Genomic DNA, 20595 nt, shown 5'->3' on the forward strand with positions numbered 1-20595 from the left:
TTGTCCACAGTCACAAACAGCTGCAGTCAATAGAGACAATCCGTGTAAGAACAAAAGCTGGTGTAATAAATGACCTTCAAGTTAACCCATTGCTATACTGTATGATATTTAGGTCTCTTATGTAGCTTTGGGTCTGGGTTGTGATAATTATTAGTTTTAAAATATTACAAACATAATGTAACTAAATGTACCATGAGAAAACAGACAAGCAGTGATTGAAGGGGAGAGATAAAGATGCAAGGCCAAAGTGAGGAAGAGATAAACTATAAAGAGATTTCACCCATAGGGCAAAGCTCCTCCAACAAAGGCAAACAGCAGAACTGATATGAGCTGACGCTGAGTGGATAGATGTACAACACTTAGCCTCTGGACTATTATCATAAGCATAGCTTATTACTAATCAGCAAGCTGACTTACTGTAAATCACAAGAGGATGGAGACAGGCACACATAACTGGGCTGTACGTCAGTGTCACACAGTAATTTTCTAAATAATTTCCCCAATGTCAGCCCACCATTCAGTCAGTAAAGCTCCAGCGAATCTCTGCAAAAGATAATGTTGTGACAGTTACCGTAATTCAGTACAGACTGCAGTTTTTGTTCTATAATGGTTTATCAGAGGAAGAGCAGTTCTAAAAGCAGAAATATAACAATACATTTATATAAGCAATATGAGATTGATCACTGTATAATTATGACTAATTGTCAATGTTTAGGTCAAACGTAATCAAGTCACCACACTGAAAATATACTGCAGTTGTCAGAAAGGTAACAACTTTAACGGCAGGCTAAACTGAGGGTATGGCGGTGCTTGCTAGTGGCACAGTATTTACAGTACCCTCCAAAACTCCAAGTGCTGTACTAACCACCTCAGCTAATGTTGGTTATTTCAGAGACTCAAACTATTGGAAATACAGAGATACACCTAGGTTTTTGTTTGAGCAGTACTCAACACTAATTCGCTGTCATCAAATACACACAAATGAGTAGAGGCACAATACAAACAGTTTTCCTGTGATATTGTAAAAACACAATACATTTTACTAGTCTTCAGTCCGACGTTACTTATAAAATTAGATCATAATTAGTCAACCATAGCAATGTTTCATGAGCAGATTTTTTTTCATACACTGTATTGACTGTGTAGCTGGGCAGCACGATGTTGGAGTGGTTAGCTCTGCTGCCTCACAATTACAAGGTCGCCAGTTTGAATCTGCCTGTGGGCTGTGGCATTTCTCTGTGGAGTTTGCATGTTCTCCTTGTGGTTGCATTGATTTTCCCTGTGTACCCTGTTTACTTCCACGGTCCAAAGACATGTATGTTAGGTACAATCACCCACCATATAAAAATAGATACAGATTAATGCTGTATTACTATTGCATCATTTGAAACATGTGTAAATGACAAAACTTTATAGGTTGTGCCATATATATTTATTTATATGTGTTTTTCCATAAATCCCTGCCTCTTGCTTTTTTTTTTAAATTACACTATTAAGGAAATAAAGACCTTCACTACAAAACAGTGACAAATGATTTGTTCATGTTTAAAAATCCACTTTAAAGACAAACTTTTGTAATGCCAGGATGTTTACCTGATCAGGTTTAGCTTATAGAATAAATAGCTTAGCTTGTACAATAAATTATCAGAAATTTCCATCACATGTTTACAGAGCCCGAGGTATCTGCTTAAAATTTTTTGGACAAATAGTCCAAAAACAAATGGTACTCAGTTTACAATGGCATAAAGTATAGAACCAAATTCTCGCAGAACCTGAAAACATTTCAAATCTTTGTAAAAAAAACAAAACAAAAACTGTTTTAATGTTGGACATGCACCGTAGTTTAATGCTGCCAGCTAAGACTGGGATTATAAAAATATATTATTTCATGCTAAGGCAAAAACTCTCTACAATGACCTAAACTACCCTGATGAAAGTTATAATGAACAGATTAGTAGCACACAAGCTAAGAGTGAGGCCAAAATGTACCTTTCAAACCTACAGAAAGGTGTCATTGTTTTAGCAAAGTGGGAAACCTCAACATTTGTAGTTTCATCATCACTTAAACCTTAACTAGAGTCAGTTACTGGGATGGGCCTGTGGGAACAGGAAATGCCAGAAATCATGTGAAACTGTGTAGTTGAGAAGAAGGGTTAAACATTAACACATAAACACAAAAGGGACACTCACACATATATAGAGACACACAAACACACACACAGAGGAGTGTGTGTTAGTATGCTATTCCTCCTCATTTGGTTTAGCCTGTTTGGATTAGTGTCACCAGCCAGAGGCCAGACCTAAGCCCCCGAGCCCTCCTGTCACACAGGGTAAAAACAAATGTGTGTGTGTCTGATGGCGTGTGTGTGTGTGTTTCTGTGTGGAGCCATACCAACAAGAAACACCAGATTCTTCACCAATTAACATCAACACGACAGGACCGCTGACATTTTAAATGAGGACGTTCCTTGTTCGGTACTTTAGTTCAGACATAATATCTACCTCTGCTTCTATCCTTCTGTCTCCTGCAGTTGAATTTTTTCAAATATCATATCCAGGACTAGGGGTGGATATTGGCACTGATATCCCAATTAAATTTCAATTCAAACAGTCCATAATTGATTAATTTCTATTCAATTCAATTTGCTTCATTTATGATTTACTTTCATCTCATCAATACCAATATTTCATTGAGCACTTCTGAGAATCTAAAATCTTTATTTTTCCTTTTTCCTCAAGTGAGGAACACTGTTGCTTTCTGAACTATACAATTGTGTATAGTGTACAGGATTAATTTTCATTATCTAAAACATTATGTTTTTGGACCTACATGCGCAAGGTGCTCACCTGACCCACCAGGAACAATCTGGGCTTCGGTGTCTTGCCCAAGGACACTGTGACACTGAGCCAGGAGGGGCTGGGTGTCAAACTACAGACCCTGTGGATGAGCGCCTTAACAACTGAGCTACAGTCACCCCAGACCAAACATGAATTGTCAGGACCAGGTGCTCAAACTGACTGCAGCAAATCCTCTTTAATGGTCACTTTGAGCACAGGAAACGCAGAAACAGTCCAATTCCTAACGTTAATTCATCTGCAGTGCTTTTTGTTAAACAGACATCACTCTAAAGTCTTCAGACAGCTGTTAAATAGAGTTAATTAGCGTTAGCTCCCACCTGCACAACTTTTCTAGTGCTTGACATGTCAATCATGGCAAAGCCTCCCTTTTTTAAAAAGAACAATAAATCATGGATCTTTTAGCCATGGTTGATTTGTATTTTGTACACAAACATTCCCAGGCCTATATTTAGCTCTTCCACCTCACCACACAAGCTACCAATGTTTGTTAGCTGGGTTTCATACACAGTGTGTGTGTGTGTGTGTGTGTGTGTGTGTGTGTGTGTATGCGCATGTGATCACCAGAGTAAAATTATTTTGACAAGAGATGTTTCATGGCCTTGTCACATACATCCACACACAGATGCAGAAGATCTTTGCAGCAGCAATGAGGGTGTTTGTCAGGTAGAAAACCGTAACACTGCTTATAAAACGGGTTCTCAAGTTCACTGGTTTTCAAGTTTTATCCTGTTCTTCTTGCGCGAATGGATGATATTTTAAACCACGTGCTTGGCAACCTTAGTGCTTGCAAAGGGTGAATAAATGTATAACGTCACACAAAAATCCTGTAACTTGACACCTGCAGTGAAATCAGATCATGAAAAAAACAGATCATTGATGTTTAACAACAACATCTCTGAAATGTGATACTTCACACAAACTGAAAGGTTATAATGTTCTTTATATAAAAGATTTCATTTCTAAAGTTTGACGGAACTTTGGCTGATGGGGAACTAACCTGTTTGTACAATGGGGTCTCTGTTATGGCCACATTTTTGATGTACCATGATAAAACTTTCATTACAGTGGATCATTGTCCACATGTTGATTGTCACAATTGTTACACCAGATGTTCTTCCTGATGCAACCCTCCACAATTTCTATCAGGCTTAGACTGGCACTGGGGAGGGGAATGGGTTATTAAGGGTTCAGGGTATTGCCCAGAGACACTTTGACATATAGCCAGGACTGAGGATTGAACCACTTACCCTGTGGTCCATGGACAACTGCCTTACCAACTGAGCTACAGCCAACCCTATGCACCATGATAAATTGTTTAAGAGAAATGTTTGTTCTTTCTTCTATTGGATTTACATTTACAAAATATGTACATCTTCTGCTCTGTAGAACAGCAACTCAAACCACCAGTTTCCATTCATTAAGCAAGCAAACCTCTTTCGAAATTGAGAATGAATTGAATGAACCAATGAAAAATCTGCCTTAGAATTTGCTTTTCTTAACAGTCATTATTCACCCTTGATCATTTTTCATAAGCACTGTAGTTTAAAAAAGTAGTATTGTTGTTCATTCAATGTTAAAATTTTTAGTGGCCTTTAAGGATGCACATTTCCCTAGAGCCTAGACATTCACAGGCTAAATGTCACAGCTGAACCAAACAGCCGGACAGAAAAGAAACAGTGAATTAAAGTCAGACAGCAATGAACGAAGACCATTATGTGCTGTCTGAACATGCATGTATTAAAAGAGTTGAACACTATGTATGAACACTGAAAACAAGTTTTCCTTGCTCTAACCATTCCTTGTGTTGATGCTGGCCTTTAAGAGATTCCTCCAAAAGATGCTTTCTTTATAAGTGTCAGGGCAAATTTACACTTCTTCATATCTGGAAAAATATATTTTTCTGAAGGGAATAAAAGTCTTCACCTTTCCAATTTAGTCAAATAATTGTATATCTTCCAATGTTTTCTTAGTTTTTTTGGTATTTATACTGAAGATACAATTTAGAATATATTGACTTGATTTAATAAAATCAAGCTGACAAAGTCTTATTTAGCTTTACATGCACACTACAAAACAAAACAGGATTGTTGATTAACATGAGTTCTCTCAATGGCAAGAGGAATGATTACAACAAAAAAGGCCTGTTTCCATGGTTTTTCTACCATATGAAGCCTGGCACCGTGCCACCGACCGTTTATTAATATTTAATAAAAGAAATTGCCCTATTATTTGCCTTTGTGCAAAGGTTTTATGTTAAGATAAGGCAGCATAGTGTCTGCTTCTGTATGTCAGAAGTTTTGTGTGTTCTGTGAGTGAGGTGCATTCGGGGATAACACATAGTGTGGGTCATCCATATTTCACTGGAAATGGATATTTGCAAGGCATTGATGGACAATACTTTTGTTTTTGTCATTTTCCCACCCCTAAATTTGTACCTTGTGCAGCACAAGTGGAAAATAAGCAGTCCTACAGTTGGTTGGTATTTCATTTGAGAAGACCACACAGCACTGAAACGACCCTCCTGGCAGAATTTTCGTAGGAAAGTTGAAAAAGAGAAATAAAAACAGTCCACAGGCAAAGCTTTTTTTTAAAATCAAAAACAAAAACATCTGTCCTCCATCTTCTCTGGACACTCAATATTCACAGTGTGATAGTAATTGTTTTTGCTGTTTTTGTTTTTACAGCTCCAGGAAAGCTCTCTCAGAGAGGTGATCTGATTCCATGCTGTAAATGTCTTGCTTGAAGAAAAACATACTAGTTTACTGACCTCACAACCATACAACAAAAACAAAAATTAGCTTTTCTCGCTAACAACATTTAGCTAAATGCTTTTAAAACATGTCCTGGTTGTTTCATCCTACTTATGTTGTCCTACCCAAAGAACAAACTATGTATTTATTCTGAAATCCTGAAAAGGGAAGTACATCTATGCAGTTCATTATTTCCAAAGCAGATGCAGATTTTAGTCCCCAGCTCATTTCGAAGCCCTGACATGGCCTCAGGCATAGACACAAGCAGAGAGCTCAAAGACCAGTGCCAGCAAGCCAGTGGTGTAAAAACAACTTGTCAACACCACTTCATACACACACATTAAAGACAGTCACAACCTCATGTGACAGCTGGGAATAACCAATCAGCGTGTCGCTGCAAGTGGAAAAAACAACAGGAGCCACTGTGAGTAATGAAGTGGACAGTTAGATTGTGGACTCATTCTGCCATGCGTTGAAGCTGATGAAATGACACAGCAAAGCATCATGGGAGAAACAACCATCTGTGCTATTGAAGTTCTTGAAAGGCTTGTTATGTGCACCACAGAACCGAACCACAAATATAATTTTTAGAGGTATATGCCATTACTAATTGCATAGTAAACCTCATTTATTAAACTAATGAAATCACTTTAGGTTCTGCTGGTCTTTTTGGCTTGTTAGGCAAGTACAAAGAAAACCAAGATTATACAGACATCCATTGGCTTTCTAACCTAAATTGTTGAGTGGTCACAGTAAAAAGGTAGCATTTTCTAATTGGTTAAAAATGTTTACAAATTTGTTCTTATTAATATTTTCATCAATACTGTGGATCATAGATCTGCTCAACATACTGTAAGAATCTCTCCAAGAGAGAATTCTGGTCTTCACATACAAAACTACTATACAACACAGCATCAGCTTAGTATTGAAATTGATTATTCACATCTGGTATAAATCTGCCTTCTGCCAATTAATGGTGGTCCTTATATCACACACAAAAAAAAAAACCCTTACATAGCTCTTTATCTCAGTTGTCCCTCAATGATGGAACAACCTACCTTACTCTTTATGTAACAGCCTCACTCTCGAAATAAAAAAAACCTGGTGAAGACAGATCTCTGACGGATATAGCATTGCTTTAACACGAGTCAATTAATAATGTGTGCTTGAACAATTTTTAGGCAGTTTTGCGGACTGATGATCAGATGAGTATTACTGAATAGGAAGTTTGTTTTTGTGACTGTACTGACTAGTTAAAGCTTGATCATCCCTGACACAGCTCAGGGTGTCTTTCTTATTAGCCAATACTGGAGGACTTCAGTAGAAAGCAAAGAACAGCAATGCTATTATCTTTTTTATTATGTTATGTCATGACACCAGGATAATTATCTCTTTATTTCGGGATAACAGCTTCATTTTCTCATGATAACGAGATGGTTTCTTAGATAATGAGATAATTTTTCCTGTTATCTCAAATAAAAAAACTTGTTTCTTGTGATAAAATAATTTAGCAAAATCTGTATTACTGTCTCAGCTTCTGTAGATTACATCTAATGCATTAGCCTTCAAGGTCTGTGCAGTAAAAATTTAATTTTACTATGCTTCAACAATGGATATAGGTTATTTCATTTTCTGCATGATTTTCGTGTTTTTCCTTAGTGGTTAAGTTAAAAGATAAGTTAAACAACGCTCCCCTGACCCCCACATCATTGTGGTGCCGAAAGAAGAGCAGGCGTCAGGTCCAACTTTAAGGGCATTTTCATGTGTCGCCTGAAACTTGTCCATCCAATAGCAGCTCACATCTATCGGAGGTTTAGCGTTTAATATTGGGGTTTGATTCATCCATTGAAAACAACCCATGGTCAGTGCCAGTGTCATCCTGTCCAAGGATGTGTAGCTGTGCCAGAGCGCACCAAAACGATATGCAACCAAGAGAGGACAGTATGTGACAATTTGTGTGCCGCTCAATTCCACACTCTCCTTCATTAGCAGCCCCAGAACCTTTTTCCAAATAGTAATAAATTAATTAGAAATTGTCATATTAGAGGCAGCAGAAATCCCTAAGGTGCCATAACTACTGTTTGAGAGCTGACAAAATTACTCTCTCTATCAACAAATAGCCAACACTAATCCAATGCTTTATCAGTTTTTACATGCTGCCATGTTGTAATGTCACATAATCAAAACTGCTGTAAATTATTATAAGAATAGAAAAATGAATGAATTGCTAAAAAAACTGCAAAGAACGAAGGTTCAGGAGGCACAAGATTAAGAATAACCTATTTCTTTGGAATAACAGCCATTAAACCGAGTTATGTGTGTTGAGGTATGTGGTTGTTTTTGTAGCAGCCTGGTATCATTTGCACGAGATTTAAATAAGGTACACAGAGTACAGATGTGTGACTTCACATGTGGTCCACATATCAATTTGTGCAGGACGCTGGTGCTGTCCATGGGCTGTTGGGGGCAGGATGTGAATTAAATGTACGTGTTTCATGAGCCTAACTCCCCCCACTGGATCGTTTTTAAAAATGCAAAAAGATGGCAATGGGTCTGAGAGGGGTAGAAGATAGTGTTGGTTTGGTCCATAGTGGAGCAATAGGAAACATTACAGAGGGCATAGCGGGTTGTTCTCCATCAGATGCTGACAGCTCAGCTAAAAGTATTATTATTGGCTGAAGTTCAAATATGTTATTCATTTATGGAGTCTAATTAATCTGTCTTTGTCCACAATCAACTCCTGACTGTTTCCACAGTCGGCATCTGCAGGAGACGTAGATATTATAGCAGAGGGCAGGAAGATGGGTGGGGTAGTTGGTTGGTGATGAAAGTTGGCAAGAAGTCCAAGGAAAAAACATCCCAATAGATAGACAAATAGATAGATACTTTCCCTGAGAGAAATTTTAGGCATGCAGGAGTGTAACACATCCAATGAAACACAACAACAATATGCGACAACAGTCAGCAGCTTAGCAAAAGTCAATTGCAGTAGGTCCAGTAAAGCAGGTGTATGATGGCATCATCCACTTTAAGTTGGGCCTGATAGCCAACCTGGAGAGGCTCAAGTGTGGGTTTAAGAGGGACTCCATAACCAGTCTCTCAAAAGCCTTAATAATGTGAGATGTCACTGGAGCATGCCAACCTCGGTATAGCCTGCAATACTCTTTACAGATATCTCTTTCCACCTACTCAGTGGCTGGATTGGAGCCCGTGCCTATATAAGAACCAGTTCAAACCTTAGACCATTTTTAATGGTTGCGAGTAATGTGTTGACATCCTGTCATTGGCAAAAAGTTGGAGAAATCAAACTGGGGACAAATTTAAAAATTGCCTATTTTGCAAAGTAAAATCAATCCTTTATGTGAAATGGCTCATTGACAGGTTATTGGTCCAAAATGTACTTCTGACATGAATTGCTTTGGAAATTCATCTTTGGTGCCTAAAGCCCTTGGATAAAGGAACTGTCTCCATGGAGTTGCTGTGCACTGGTCACACAGGAATGACAAGAAGTGCAGTAATAAAAATATTGATAAAAAATCTCTCGAACAACATGACTCAAAAGAGTAGTGCTAAACGAGTTACTTGATTCTAATAATAAAATTTAAAAAAGAAACAAGCAAAATAACTGCTGCTTAGTTTGCACCTGCACACAAATTAGTGTGGCCTCAGCAGATGCAGCAGAGAATACGCATATATAAAGAGAAGTGCCACCTTCTTTACTACACATGTGAATGGGGATAAAATAAAAAAATCCCATGAACTTTCGAAACAATACTGGACACAATTATTCAAATTCTGATAAAGAGGTCCATTTGAAGGATTAGTATTAGTATTCTTGAATACATAGCCACTAGACCAATTCGATCTCAGAATGCAGGCCTACTTACCCAGAATTTCCAAATTAATTTTCCGTATTCTTTGTCCTATAGTTGTTTTTTTCCGTCTCAGTGTCCCTCTCTCTGTCCCTTTCTGCAGGCGTCCTCGGCGATGGAGCTGTGTGTTTTCCACTGTGCAGCTACTGGTCCTACCAACCTGCCTGATGTTTAGTTGCTTCTTTTTGTTGCTCTTTTCTTTTCTCTCTCCAGTTTCGACTAACCCCAACCGCTCAAGGCAGATGGACACCCACCCTGATCTTGGTCCTGCAGGAGGTTTCTTCCCTGAAAGGGAGTTTTTCCTCTCCACTGTTGCCTATGGCTTGCTAAAGGAGGAATTGTTGGGTTCTTTCTATACATTTTATAGTCTTGACTTTATTCTGTAAAGTGCCTTGAGATGACTTTGTTGTGAACTGCCGCTATATAAATAAAGATGAATTGAACTGAACTGGATTGTAATGATTTTATAGAGGAAATCTGCTTTTTTGGTCAGTGTGCTTAACATGTTCGATGAGGAAGTTACAATACTCAGGTTTAGCAATTACAACAAAAATGTTACTACAATAATAGTGGTATGGCAAAGAGTGACAGTGAGGAAAGTAAGAACTAAAGAACTTAAGTAAAGTAAATGAACTATGAGCAATATGGTTCTACAATGAAAGCCAAACATACCAAGCAGGACAAAACAGTGAAATGCTGCACTTCAGAAGCCAGCACCCTGGCTGCACGATACTAGGGTTACACAGAGTCAGAGTCACAACATGCTCACAAGCTATCTTGACAAGCACAGAGATAGATCACATTACAGTTTAATGTTACAGTTGCATCAACACAGGCTGTATGTTTGTGTTCAACTTTTGAAGGGTCTCAGGTAAATGTTATCAAAAAAGCAGATGCACAGAGAGTCACACATAGCCTGCGCACTATAGCCTGCTATAGAAAAAGAAACAGATTAATGGCATGTTACAGCTGAAAATGTGATTTGAAGAAGTAGACTGTAAGTTACTATCTTTAATTAATTATTCCTGTGCTTTTATGCTAGCAGAAGATTACTCATAGACGCAGACTAGAAGCCATATTTTAAATATAAATACTGTATAACTTAATTTATGTATTTTATTTGGTTTGAAATTGGGGCTAAACAATTTATCTTTTTCAAAGCAATACCAGAATTTACCAAAACTCAATTTTCTAGTCTTAAAGCTGTGATTAGGTTTAAGACAAAAACAGGTTTAACTGCAGTGCTGATGGCTGTAGTGAAAATTGCCTCAGAAGAAGCAAACTGTGCTGTCCACAAGTAAGAGATCGCTCTGGTGTCAAAGTGACACAGTAAAGTCACATTGGTTGTTTGGATATATTTTGGTCCAGGATCCACCAGGATTTAGAAACACAGATGTCAGTCAGTGCAGTGTATGTATTTACCATTACTACAACAGACGATAGAGTTTGGACAAACAATATAATGACATTAAATCCAAATCAAATATTGACATTCACCATATCTCCTGGGGTAATTGTTGGTACTGGTCCCCATTGAACTACAATAAGGATTTTGTCCTTGCGTCACAGAAGCACCGATAAAAACACAAGTCATACCTATAGCACGTCACAGTATCAACTTATATTTTACATTATTTATATACCAGGTTCTTGATTGTCACGAAAAAACAAACATTTTTAAAGACAGTGTACAGATTATGAAAGATTAATTAGCATTGCTTAAGTTGTTTTATCATAAACGTTCATTGCATATGACGCTCAGACCTACAATGAGAATAGCTGCAATAAGTGTTGTTATGCTTCTCATGTGCCAGTATTTCAGCATATGAGGGTTGCAATTAATTATTTTCATTATTAAGAAATGTTAGGAATTAATTCATACATTTTTCGGTCTTCAAACTATCAATATAGTTGAAAATGCCTAATGGAATTTCCTAAATTATCTGCTTACAGTATTGTCTGCTTGTGTCAAAAATGATTAACTGAATAGCAGGTCCTGTCCCCCTGCTCATCAGATGTTTCTTTGAGTCCCAGACAAGTCAGACTATGAGATTTGAAAACAGCAATGCCCATAGGTGCTGTTTTTCAAGGCAGCGTCTTGTGTAAATGTGTTAATGTGCCATTTTTTATAGCATTGATTCATGGTCAATTTTATGTGTCTTTTTTGACATATTACAAAAAAGTGTTTCATGTAAAAGTGAAAACTATTGATTGCATAAGTAGCATAAGTACTCACCCCTGTAAAGTGACACCCAACCCAAATCATCACTGGTGCAGCCAATGGGTTTCAAATGTTGGATAATTACTTACTTAGAAGATAATACTTTCATAAAATCTTTATGAAACCACCAGTTTTCAGCTTTATATTTTTATTTAATTTAAATATATTTTCAAATCTGTTTTCACTTTAACATGGAATATTTTTTCGGTCATTTTTTATCAAAAGGCCTAGTTAATTCAACCATAATTTAACATTATAAAAAAAGGTTAAAAACTGCCAAGAGAGGTAAATACTTAATGTACTTAAATGTACAGTATACTTCATCTTGAATGCTGGTACAAAATAACATTAACTTTCCATTAGTGCACATGATACAACAACTATGACACAAGTTAGCTCAGCTCTTACAGTGCGGCATCATCAGAATCACCCTGCCTGTTTTTTCTCAGAGGAAAGTAAGAGCTGATGGAAATAAAATCAAATAATACAAAGCTTTTATCCTCCACTATGTTCTAAACAAAAATGGCTAATTTCCTTACTTTTCATCATTATTTGTGATTCACTTCCTGTCTTAACTCCATCAAAACCTTCTTTCTGTTCGACCACCATTCCACTGTTATACATTCCTTGACTAAAACTAGATTCACAATCTAATAATATAAGTTATAAGTTATAATGCAGATCCATTACAGTCCTGGGTGAAAAAATGTTTGAATTGATACAAATCTGGTAGAAAAATGAAATGTCTCAAAGAAGTTCAAATCAATAAGGCTGAATGCAAATAATGTATAGTTCATAGTAATTCACGATTTCATGCAACAACAGCTGGATATTGTTCACACATCTCTCTTTATGACATTACCCTCCTTGCTTCATTATGTTAATCTCTCTGACCAAAAGAAATCCAAGAGGAAATATCAAATTAGACAATATATAACAATAAATTAAGACTAAAAGTACAGACTTTAAACACAGATGTTATATAACACAAAAGTATACTGTGCATAGTAAATTGGTAATATATAGAAAGTATATTTTCTACTTTGACACTTTCCAATTTGATATATAGAAGTAAAATTTATCCAAAGTTAACATCTTCAGAGGCGGGGTTCACCCTGGACAGGTTGCCAGTCTATCTCAGGGCCATAGAGACACAAACAGACAGACTCACATTCACAACTACGGGCAATTTTAGATTCACCAATTAACCTAAAAGTCATGTTTTTGGACTGTGGGAGGAAATCCACGCAAGCACAGCGCTAGCCACTTCACTACCGTGCTGCCTAGCGCATATACAGCACACACAAAACACCTTCAGCTTTAAATTGATACTAATAATACGTCAAACATTTAAAAGAAGTCAATCTCCAGTTTTATATGCATAGGAAATATATAGTAAGTTCAAGGTGTGCAATAGTACTTTCCCCACTAAACCTTTGGTCAAAAGTACACTTTTGGCAATTTAAAAACAACACCTGTTAACAAGCACCAGAAATCCTAAGGTACGTTTCTGCTATGTAGATGTCTGTTTGACAAGCTACACTTTATATATAACAGGCTTGGCCTAACCACAAGTAATTAATAACAAACAACCAAGTGAAACATACTTTTTTCTATGAAAAACATTTTAAAAATCAAGTACACTTCAGTGCATAGAGAATGTGAATTGTACTTCAGAAATTAAAAAAATTAACATAAATAATGGTCGACATCATGATTTTGTGCACCATTTGGTGAGTATTGCCTCATCTTTCTTTTGGTAAGTTGGCTGTGTTTTGACTTTCTGTCATTTTGAAAATACTGCCACAGCAGGTCAGTGCGGCTGCCATAGTGGGTCAATAGAGGAGAGCTGCCTTTCCTTTGAGGATCGGACTCTATGCAGTTAGCTGCTTTATATGCTACTGTGTTACGTTTTCCTTTTTCTTTTGGTTTATAACAAACAATAGTAGCTAAAGCTGAGCAAAGCATGTTGGGCTCAGAATCGCATGCGGAGAAGCAGTTACGTAGAAATGTCGTAGGAGATAGTCTGTACAACTCTGGAGTACCTACAAAAAACCTACAGCATAGGTAGAACACACCAGTATAAAGCAAGTTTCGAAATCCCCGAATGGTTCTCCTTACAAATCAACCACTTCACGCTGACTTTTTCAGTGACTGTCAATATCTACGATGTCATGTTTTGACATGAGTGGTGAGTCAGTGATGATTTTACCAAGATAACGTCCATCCATACATCCATTATCTGTAAACGCTTGACCTGTTAGGGGTGACTCTAATAGGATAAGCGGTTACAGTAGGACACTACACTCCTACACTACTAACTTAACACAATGCAACTAGGCAACGTACTCTAGCACTAGAATGGCACAAAAAATGAATCAACTCTACTCCACCCAGCCTTCCCTGCTCTACTGTGCTCTTTCACACTCTGCTACGCTGCACAATGCTCTATACAGCCCTTCAGTTATTAGTCAACATCAAGTAAGAATATAGGAATGCCACAAAATGCATTACTTAAGCAAAAATTATTCAAATTCTCAGACTGAAACTGTTGAAAACTACCATTATTTAGGGCACACTTATCTGTAATGTAATGTGCAACCATGATTTGGAGATCTTTAGGTCTCATTATGGATACTACAACTGAATAATTTTAAGGATCTACCGTATGTGCACTCCATAGCTTAAACACCTTTGCTTTACTGACTGCATGGTAATGCCCCTATAAATACATTCAGGTTTGGTCTCCAAAGCATTGCAATAACATCAAAAACCTGCAGTCAGTCATCTAATGTAGAATTCTACCTCAATCTTGCTCAAACAATAACGGCTGATACAAACAGCACAGGCTGCACAATAATTGCTTAAAAAAGAGGATTAAAGTTGTTGTCAGGTTCCATGATTATACATTATATTTGCAATTTCTTTAATACCTACTTCATCACATATTAAACCTTTACCCATCTCTCACCAACTTGTGTTTTGGGTTGTTGTGGTGTGGACTGTTAAATAAGCAAAAATAAACAAACAAACAAAAAAAATCAAACCAAAAAAACAATTGTGTGGACAAAAATCTGATCACATTTTTTCTATTTAATTTTTTCAGAATACTAAAGATGGCTGAGAAGCAAGCTTTTTGTGCTCAGTGACAGGTATACAGTATATCTATGGCCTGTATAGCACCAATCCTCTGCTCTTCTTTACCACCTTTTCTCATTTCCTTTCCTCTCTTTCTCTCGCTCGACAGCAAACCATAAACCCCCTAATAAATAACAGTCATTTCATTTTATACTTTTTTCCTTTTTCTCTCTCCCACTGTTTTCTTCTACTCCCTCAGCAAGTCAAGATTGTTTCCGATTTTGTCTATCTGGTCCCTGCCCTTTTGCTGTTTTAGCTCTTCCTCTCTAATATCATAGCTGATCCTCAGACTCAGTCATATCCATATCTCTCCTTCTTCTCTTATTCATTGCCCTTTCTACTTCTGCATCTCTCCTCACCATCTGGGAACACCAGATTACCCTCAGTGAACTACAGCAGTGCTGTGATAAGCAGCAGCAGCAGTTAAGATGACAGAGCAATCATCTGAACCTATGTGGTTGCAGAGAAAACCTCAAGCAGCTTTGATCATAGGGATGAGCGCCATAATCTTGCTGATCCAGGGTGTGTGTACTGCGCATGCATACATACATGTACAGGCATAGCATTAAAACCTACTCCACGTGTAGGTTAGAAACCCTGTCAAAACAAACTGTCATTGATGTTAAAGTAATATATTTGTTACAAATACAGGGCTCTTATCTATTGCCACTTCACTTCAGCTCTGTTTTTACTGCTTCTGTTCTTTCTAAGTGCTAATGCCACCCAAGTGCCAACCAAAGCAGCCTTAATCAATTCACTGTCGTCAGTAGCAATGATGCCTTTCAAGTCTTTCCCTTTTAAATGAGATTTTTAATAGAAAAGAGGCACCGACCTGCTGTATTCACTGGCAGGAAACTCCTTCAGCTCTCTTAAGTTCCCTGCCTGTGATGTGTGTGCATGTGCGCATGCATGCACTATGTATGTGTATCGATGTGGTATCCCACAATGTTAGATGCAGCAGATGCTTTAGCAGAGGGGGGCCACACATCAGCCGTGATACTCTTCCCATTAGCATATCAGCATCCCCTCTTTTTCTCCCTCCCTCCCTCACTCGCGCTGTCAGAAATTAATGATTTGCAATTACACGTGTATAATTACGCATGTGTCGTGGGAAAGAATGCCTCATTTAACACCTCCAAGATGACAGTTTATCACTGAGCAAGCGGAGAAGCACAAGTGTCACAATAAAAGTACCATGTTTTCAATTGAGGAGCAAGTGGTATGTACACAGGCAAAGTTTCACTGCTATGTGAAAAACAGATATTATTACTTCATGTCCATACTAATACATGGAACAGGACTTCTATTCCTTATGTTCCAAACTACTGTGTAGGTAATGTTATTAGTAAGAGATTAATAAAGGTGAGCAAACTCCCTGTAAACGCACTGTTCAGATCCTATTAAACATAGTAATAGGAGTTAATATTAATGCTTGAGTGAAAAGACAAATTGACTCAGAAAGAAAGAAAGAAAGAGAAAACGTTAAACGACCATTGCTACAATGTTAATTATATAAGCTTTGGGGCTTTGTCTATTATTGTATTACCGTATTCAAATAAACTTCACTCTCATTATTATTTATGTCCACGGTGAGTTTCCACTGTGGTATTCAGAAAAAAAAAAAAAAGTCCCATAAAAATTAAATGATTGTCCAACAACAGCGGGCAAAGCGTAAAACTAAGTTATCCTAATGTTATTGGCAAAGCAGCTTCACGGTGTCGTTATACTTACAGTACGCAACTCCTTTGAAGCTTTGTCAAAACGTCCTTTAGTTTTCCTTGCGGGAGATGCTTGGAGATAAAGTAAACACGCAAACACGCACACACATGCTGCTAACACAGACGTCAAACGCACTCAGGATACACTGTGGACGCCCTGTGCTGCAGAGGAGCCCCTCACCCTGGACTCCGCGCTGGACTGAAGCTCGAACTCCTCTCAACTATCACCTGCCATGTGATAGGCACGATGCCTTCACGAGCTGCTCGTTTGTCGTACGCTCATGTCTCTTACGCGCAACTCTCAGGCAATAGGTTCATAATGTATTGGGCTTTTTCATTTGAGACATGATGGGAAAAAAACCTGAACTTTACCAAATTCTCAATTTTAACATGTCTGTCAGTACCTGAAGACAGCAGCTGAAGGTAATCCAAAGTATTTGTTGAATAATTTCAGGTGTGGAAAGTAACTTCATAGATTAACCTAAATACTACTATAACTTTGATTGAAAAAATAATGCTGTCAGAAATACCAACAAAAGACAGAAGCAAGTAAGCGCCAAATATTCTATTTAAATAGCCAACAACAAAAACACCCAAACAACATGGGACTTAAACCTGAATTTACTGAATTTACTTAAAACTGAATTTTAACGGCACATATTATTGTTTTGTAACTAAACAGTGCCATCTCCTGGAATAGTGCGTCTTTGCAACATTTAGCCCTGATTTTTTTTAATATCCTTTGACAAGTATAGGGCTGTGTTTTCAATGTTGCTGATTTTTACATCTCTAGCTAGAATTTGTGGTAAAGTGTTTGAAGAAATTAGGACTGTGTGCCACAGTTGTATTGATATAATTGCACAGATATTTTCCAGCCTTATTAGTTATGAAAAAATCTATCATTACCTGGATTACTGCAAGTCATTTTTTGTTTATTCAGATTATTGTATCCTGCCTGCCCCTGTGAAGGCCACAAGCACTGGCCATTAATGGGCCTTGGAGTATTTACACGGATACAGTACATATATACAAAGTACAAGAATCATGCAAATATGTATGATTATATTATCTGGATCACTAAATTCAAGGGTAGTTGCTCTTACAAAATATGGTAATTTTAAGTTCTAACTAAGCTAAAATGAAAAGAAACCTGGCTGCAAAAGACTGAATGAAAGTTTGTGATTGATTACAATGTGGTCTCACAGACAGAAGTCAGAGAAAAAAGTAGAAAAATACATGACAGTGGTGCTAAAACATCAATGGGGAAAAATCTGAATGTACTTGTGGAATAAAATGAATCATTTTATTTATTTTTTTTGTATCTCAATGTAGCCCTAACCCTAACCCAGAGTTCCTCCAGATGACATCATCTGAACTCCTCATTAGGAGGTGATGTCATCTGGGGGAGTTTTTCAGCTAGAAGCAGAGAAATATTTTAATATATGGAAGTCAGAGGGAAGTTTTAAAGCATTAATGTACATTTACACTGTAAACTAAAGCCATATAGAGCAAGTTAAAAATCAGTGAAGTTCCCCTGTAATTCCCTGATTAAGATGATAGTGGATCCACACTAAATAAACTACTTTGGAACTAAAACAAAATCTACAATTAATTTCACTGAATTGTCTCACAGTGTGTAGAAGGCAGAGTAGAGCCCTGCAATAGGTACATGTAAAGCCGCATTGTATTAATAAGAAAAAAATAAATTACACAAGAACAAAAAGAAAGTAAAGGGACAGTGACACCTGTTGACCAATTGTTGAAATAACCCATCCTTTGCCTGCTAAGATCACCAACTAACTAAACTTGTTATCTGCCCTGCTATTGTTAGGGAAGTACTGCATTTTCTGAACTTCATGAAAAGCAAAATGCATAGACCCACTATTTATAAGCTAGTTTATTATTCCAGATTTGGGATGAAAAAACGTGAAAACAGCAATAGAAACATGAAAAAAAAATCGTAAACACTAGTCTGTGTGCTGAAAGTGCACGGTGCATAGTCCTGAATCAATTTGTGTTTGAACATATGAATTTCAGAAGGCCTTCAAAAATGTTTGGCCCTTTTTTCCTGTTTTATTTACAATGAATGGCATATGAGCATGTTTTACCTTTAACATGAAATAGTCAGATTTCGGTATTTGTTTTCATGTCGTGATTGAACAGCAGAGGAGGTAAAACATATGACCAGCAGGAGGCATAAATGTACAGAGTAGGTTACTGTGGAACTTGACCCAGACACCACAAGAGTTACCCGTATCCACGGATGTCTCAATTAAAGAAAATGTTAAAGTAATTATGAATACATTTTACAAATATAAAAGTGAAGCAGTGGTATAAATCCGTATTTTCTCAGATTTTCTCAGTTACATATTTCCTTTTAAATTCAGAACTCCTGCCAATATTCCATTTCTAGTTGTGTCCACATTCAATGTAAGTGAAAATAGGTCAGCATACACCAATTTATATGATCAGAATACAATATAATATTGGCAATTATGTTAATCTAAGGTATTAGGCACAGAGCCAGCTCGTGTTGTAAGACTGCCCACAGCCCGACTCGTAATGCAGTGTTCTCCCTACACACTCACACACAAGTAGCCTCTGCATTCCGTTCTTCTCCCCGACTGCCATTGGTCAGGTAACACGTCCATCATATTTTTCCAGCCTGAACTTGTGTTTGATTGGTTCAAGGAACACCTACGGCGGCAGCACAAACGCCATTGGCTGAAAAACTAGGTTAGTGGTCCGACAGGCATGACGGTGAAGAGAAACTGGGTCACCGATTGAAAATCGTTTATGTCACAGTTCTGTGGGGTTGCTATTACATATTACCCAGCGGTTTTCAATGGATAGACTAATCTCATTGGACCTAATGTAAGTACAGAATAAAAGCAAGCTTGTAGGTTATCGCTATTGCATCAGGGTGACTTTGCTGGGCTTTAATCCATGATGGATATCGTCGATGTTTTCCCAGCGTCGTGGTCATGTCAGTGTGGTTTTCTAGAGCAGGAGGAGGGACGCTAGCTCGCTGGCCAAGTCTTGACAGTTAGCGTTCCTCAGCTAGCAGCTGTATGCTAATATTAGTCAAAAGGACTGAATATTGTTTTGGTCAAATGGTGGGGAAACCGCCCTCAGTGAGTCACTTTAGCTTTAACCGTTGACAGCAATTGCCCGGGTTCTTAGCAAGCTCACGCAGAGGTAAGTGCCGGTCTGTTGTCTTGTTAAATGTTAACCAAACGTGACCTGCGAAGCGACCAAGTGAACGATGCTATTTAATGCTAGCACGCTAGCTATGTAAACAGGCCTTGGTGGGTGTCTGGCACACGTTTTCTTCGACAGCATCCATCCTGCTGCGATAAGTTCACAGCCCCCCAACGCATATGTCTTGCAACGTGTGGTTGCAGCCCATAGTGAGACCTTGGCTGTTTTGAGACATGGGCTTATGAGTGGTTATAAAATATCGTGACACTGTATTGGCATTGGCAGTGGAAATGTGGCGACCGCTCGGTTTCTGCAGTCTCCGCAGTGGTTGCCAAAAGATGTTCGTGATTTTGGGTTTTGGGATTTGGTTACTCAGTGCGTCGGGGACAATCGCCGCATTTTGTTGGCTGGTTTGCTGCAGGGGATCCCAAATTTGGTGCTTATAGGTTCAAGGGGGTTTACATGACCAGGGTTTCTACAGGACCTAGGAGATGAAGATTTGTTGCTTTTATATTTTTGCTTAATATTCTGAGTCATAACTTACTTGCCATCATCAATCCTCCTAAAACTTTTTCTTTTTTTCCGAAGAGGGGGGTTCTGTTGTGGATCAAAAATAGCATAAGTCATTTACAAAATCTGGCAAATTAGTATTATTAATTTTTGTGTGTTTGAGATTTTAGTCGGTGTTTTTTAAATGTAACTTGATTCTAAAATTCTATTTGCAATATGTGTGTCCATACATTTGTTTTCATAAGTCCGCCTGAGCACTAGTGTTATCAGTTGTTTATGTATTAACCTTTTCATGACAAAAAATACGTCTGTTGTGAACTTCAGAC

The 20595-nt window shown here is 37.8% G+C and overlaps 2 protein-coding genes across 31 annotated transcripts in view; one reads left to right on the plus strand and one right to left on the minus strand.

Moving 5' to 3' along the window:
• The window catches only part of ppfibp2b (PPFIA binding protein 2b), an 86303-nt gene extending 69512 nt beyond the window's left edge, over positions 1 to 16791 (minus strand). For 10 of the 28 annotated variants that reach the window (XM_067502852.1, XM_067502850.1, XM_067502841.1 and 7 more), the window contains exon 1: positions 16572 to 16790. The gene's annotated coding sequence lies outside the window, so the exon portion shown is untranslated. Of the gene's footprint in view, positions 1 to 417; positions 544 to 16571 lie in introns of all 28 variants that reach the window. The other 18 variants (XM_067502853.1, XM_067502846.1, XM_067502836.1 and 15 more) reach the window with 6 other exon arrangements.
• A 2499-nt stretch (positions 16792 to 19290) lies between these two features.
• The window catches only part of bmal1a (basic helix-loop-helix ARNT like 1a), a 30163-nt gene continuing 28858 nt past the window's right edge, over positions 19291 to 20595 (plus strand). For all 3 annotated transcript variants that reach the window (XM_067500264.1, XM_067500265.1, XM_067500267.1), the window contains exon 1: positions 19291 to 19432. The gene's annotated coding sequence lies outside the window, so the exon portion shown is untranslated. The remainder of the gene's footprint in view (positions 19433 to 20595) is intronic.

This window comes from Channa argus, chromosome 4 (genome assembly GCF_033026475.1).
Source record: "Channa argus isolate prfri chromosome 4, Channa argus male v1.0, whole genome shotgun sequence".
Taxonomy (NCBI): Eukaryota; Metazoa; Chordata; class Actinopteri; order Anabantiformes; family Channidae; genus Channa; species Channa argus.